The sequence below is a fragment of the Chrysochloris asiatica genome, unplaced genomic scaffold (assembly GCF_000296735.1).
Source record: "Chrysochloris asiatica unplaced genomic scaffold, ChrAsi1.0 scaffold00365, whole genome shotgun sequence".
NCBI lineage: Eukaryota > Metazoa > Chordata > Mammalia > Afrosoricida > Chrysochloridae > Chrysochloris > Chrysochloris asiatica.
Genome location: NW_006408883.1, coordinates 1432499 through 1437678, shown reverse-complemented (window position 1 = coordinate 1437678; position 5180 = coordinate 1432499).

Genomic DNA, 5180 nt, shown 5'->3' with positions numbered 1-5180 from the left:
AAAGAAAGAAAGAAAATCAGAACAAAGCAAAACCAACAAAGTGTATTGTCCAGCTTTGCTCTGAGTTTCCCATGACTTTTTTCAGTGCTGTGTCTGATCCCCTGCTTGGTCTTTGGTTTCAGCCCAGTGGTCGGCTAGGGGACTCCATGCCCAGCAGATTCAAATGTATGGGGTTTCTTACTTTTGCTACAAGTTCCACTGCCTGTAAGGCTTCAACCTTTTAACTATTCCTATCTTTGTGGTTCCAAGTTTTGGAGCTCTGCCCTGGATCTGCATTGCCTGGTGTTCTGTGGTATCGCTGCTGGCAAACTACACTGCACCTCCACCCTAGCCACCATCAAGCCCCACCGCTTCCTTAGTGCTATTCTTAAGACAAGTTTATTTTTCCCATTACTGCAAAAATTAGAAGGAAAAAAAAAAGGTATTTGTAAATTAAGCACATATATGCACATATATAATTAATGGACATAAACAAAGTTTATGTGTGAAAAAAATCTTGGAATGAATTTTATTTTTTTAAAGTATTATAAGCATTATAATTGAAGAATAGTTGTCACAACCACTGAACTGTCAGTTTGTCTTCCTGTGGTGGCTTGCATGTTGTTGTGATGTTGCAAGCTATTCCACTAGTATTTCACATACCAACAAAGTCAACAATGATTGAAAGGTTTTTGTACAGTTTTTATAAGAGACAGACTAGGAAGAAGGAGATGAAGTCTACTTCTGAATGTTTAGCCACTGAAAACATTATGAATAACAGAAGAACATTGTCAGATATAGCACCGGAAGATGCAAACACTGTGAATAGCATCAAAATATTGTCAGATATAGTGTCAGAAGATGAGCTCCTCAGGTTGGAAGGTGCTCAAAGTATGAATAGGTAGGAGTTGGGCCTAAGTTGATGATTTGAACAGAGCAAAGCTTTTAGGACCTCCATTTGCTGATGAGGAATAACTTAAAATAAGGATAAACATCTGCAAATATTCATTATTAGAAAATGTTGTTGTTGTTGTTGTGAGGTGCCATAGAGTTAGTACCAACTCATGGTGACCCAATGCACAACAGAATGAAACACTGCCTGGTCCTAGGTCAACCTCAGAATTGTCACACTTGAGCTCATTGATGCCACTTTGCCAATCCATCTCACTGGGGGTCTTCCTCTTTTTATCTGACCTTCCACCTTACCAAACATGATCTCCTTCTCCAGCTACTGATCCCTCCTGACAATATGTCCATAATATAGACAAAGTCTGGCCATGCTGGCCTCCAAGCAGCACTCTGGCTGCACTTCTTCCAACACATATCTGTTTGTTCTTTTGCAAACCCAAGGTACTTGAAATATTTTCCTCCAACACCATAACTCAAAAGCATCAATTCTTCTACAGTCTTCCCTATTCACTGTCCAGCTTTCGCATGCACATGAGATTATTAAAAATATCACAACCTGGGTCAGGCGCACCTTAATTTTCAAGCTGGTATCTTTCCCTTTCAACACTTAAAAAGTTCTTGTGTAGCAGATTTGCTTAATGCAATACATTGTTTGATTTCTTGACTGCTGTTTCCATGAGTGTTGGTGGTTGATCCAAGAAGAATGGAGTCCTTGACAACTTCAATATTTTCTCCACTGATAAAAGGATGTTTATTGGTCCAATGGTGAGGGTTTTTGTTGCTTTACATTGAGATGCAATCAGTACTAAAGGTTGTGGTCTTTGATCTTCATCAGTAAGTATTTTAAGTCCTATTCACTTTCAGCAATCAAGGTTGTATCATCTGCATATCACAGGCTGTTAATGAGTCTTCCTCCAATCCTGATGACACATTTTTCTTCATATAACCTATCTTTTTGGATTATTTGCTCAACATACGGTGTGAATAAGTATGCTGAAAGACTACAACCCTATTGTACACCTTTGCTAATATTAAACAATTCAGTGTTCTCATGTTCTTTTTTAACAACTGCCTCTTGATCCTCATGAACAGGATCCTCATGAATGCAATTAAGTGTCCTGGAATACTCATACTTCGTAATGATGTCCATAGATTGTCATGATCTACACAATCGAAGACCTTTTTGTAATCAATAAAGCACGGGTAAAAACCTTTCTGGTATTTTCTGCTTTCAGCCAAAATCCATTAGATTTCAACAATTATATCCCACATTCCACGACCTCTTTTGAATCCAGCTTGAACCTCTGGAAATTCTCTGTCAATGCATGCTTGCAGTCATTTCTGTATTACCTTGAGTAATATAGAATAGATAAAATACAACTTTACTCACATGGGATATCCAAGACATTGTCCTATGATTTCTGTATTCCATTGGGTCACCTCTCTTTGGAATGGGCAGAAATACAGATCTCTTCCATTCAGTTGGCCAGGTAGTTGTCTTCCATATTTCGTGGCATAGATAAGTCAGTGCCTCCAGTGCCGCTTAGCTTTCTTAAAAGATTTCAATATGTATCCCATCAATTCCTGGTGCCTTGTTCTTTGCCAATTCCATCAAACCACCTTGGATTTTTCCTCTATTATCATTGCCTTGTAATCATATGCTACTTCTTGAAATGTTTGAACATCAACCATTTTCTTTTGATACAGTGACTCTGTCTATTCCTTCCATCTTCTTTTGATGTTTTTTCATCATTCAGTAATTTGCACAGAAAATCCTTCAATAATGAAAACTGAGGTTTCATTTTTTTCTTCATTTCCCCCAGCTTGAGAAATGCTGAGTGTGTTCTTCCTTTATGGTTTTCTGACTCTAGTTCTTTACACATTTTGTTATATTTGAGTTATCTTTTGGAGCTTACCTTTGAAATTTTCTGTTCTGCTCTTTTACCTCCTCATTTCTTCTATTTGTTTTAGCATCTCTACACTGGAGAGCGAGTTTCAGTGTCTCTTCTGACATCCATTTTGACCTTTTCCTTCTTTCTTGTCTTCTTAATAACTTTTTGCTTTCTTCCTATATGATGTTCTGGATGTCATTCCATAACTCTTCTTGTCTTCGGTCTTTAGTGTCTATTGTATCAAATCTGTTTTTCAGATGATCTCTAAATTCAGGTGGGATCTATTCACGGTCATATTTTGGTTCTTGTGGACTTATTTTCTTTTTCATCAGCTTCAGTCTGAATCTGCATGTGAACAATTGATAGTCTGTTCTACAATCAGCCACTGGTCTTGTTTAGGTTGATTTTTACACCTTCTCTTTCCACAGATGTAGTCAATATGATTTCTGTGTATTCCAACTGGTGAGGTCCATGTGTACAACCATCTCTTATGCTTTCTAAAGAAGTATTTGAAATGGACAAATCATTGATTTTACAGAATTCTGTCATGCAATACCCATCATAATTTCTATCACCAAGGCCATATTTTCCAACTGCTGATCCTTCCTCTTTGTTTCCAACTTTTGCATTCCAATCACTAGTAATGATCAATAAATCTTGATTGCGTGTTTGATCAGTTTCAGATTGAAGAAGTTGATAGAATTCTTCTATTTCAACCTTACTGGCTTTAGTGCTTAGTGTATAAATTTGAATAATAGTGGTATTAACTGGTCTTCCTTCTAGGCATATTCATATTATCCTATCACAGATAGCATTTTACTTCATGACAGCTGTTGATATGTTCTTTTTGATGATGAATGCAATGCCATTTCGCTTTAATTTGTCATTCCTAGCATAGTAAACCGTGTGATTGTCAGATTCAAAATATCCTGTACGAGTCCATTTCAGCTAACTAATGCCTACAATATCTATGTTTATGTGTTCAATATATTTTTTGCCAATATCAAGTTTTCCTAGATTCATAATTTGTACATTCCATGTTCCCATTATTAACTGATTTTTACAGCTGTCTCTCTTCATTTTGAGTTGTATCCCATCCACAAATGAAGGTCCTGAGGGCTTTACTCCATTCCTGTTATCATGGTCAAGTCTAGAGGCTGCTCTTCCTCGGTGATATTTTGAGTGCCTTCCAACCTGAGGGGCTCATTTTCCATCACTATATCTGACAGTGTTGCTACGTTTTTCATAAGGTTTTCAGTAACTAAATATTTGGAAGTATTTCATCTTTGCTTTTTCCTAATCTGTCTTTGTCTGGAAGCTCATGTGAAACCTGTCCATTGTGGGTGACCCTGCTGATATTTAAAATATCCTTGGCATAGCTTCCAGAATCACAGCTACTCACAAGCCACCACAGTATGACAAATTTACAGGCAAATGGTGGGACTTGGGATATATAAAGAACATGGGATGTATTCATTATGAATCTTGGAATATTGGGCATTCTCTACATTAAAAAATTGATATCCCAGCTATTAATGTGCTGAAAAGGACTAGTAATGGCTATTTTGAATCAGACAACCATACAGTTTACTATACCAAGAACAACAAATTCAAGAGGAATGTTACAGCACTCATCAGCGAAAAGAACATTTCAAGATCTATCTTTAAATAAAATACTTTCTGTGATAAAATAATATCCATACAACTGCAAGAAAGATCAACATCTACTTCAGTTTCAAAATGATCCAATATGGAATTAAAATGTGTTGATAATTACTGATGATTGGAGTACAAAGTTTGGAAACAAAGAAGAATCAGTAGTTGGAAATTTTGGTCTTGGTGATAGGTTGTAGTTGTTGTTATGTGTTGTGGAGTCAGTTCTGACTCATAGCAACCCTGTACAGGGTTTCTGAGGCTGTAAATCTTTACGGGAGCAGAAAGCCTCATCTTTCTCCCGCGGAACAGCTGGTAGTTTCGAACTGCTGACCTTGCGGCTCTCAGCCCGATTCATAATCACTATGCTACCAGAGCTCCTTTTATGATGCTGGAACTTACAAGATAAAATTTTGTAATGCCAATGACTTATTCATTGCCAATACATTTTTTAAAACATTGTAAGAGGCAATTATATACATGAAGCTCACCAGATGGACTGCATAGGAATCAAATTGGATACATCTGCATGAAGCAACATTGGAAGAGCTGAATATCATCAGCTGAAACCAAACCAGGTGCTGACTATAGAGGAGACAATCAATTGCTAATAAGCACATTCAGGTTGAAATTGAAGAATATTATAACATGTCCACGAGAGTCAAAATATGACTTTGAACATATCCTATCTGAATTTACAGACCATCTCAAGAATAGGTTTCATGCATTAGAAACTAATGACCAAAA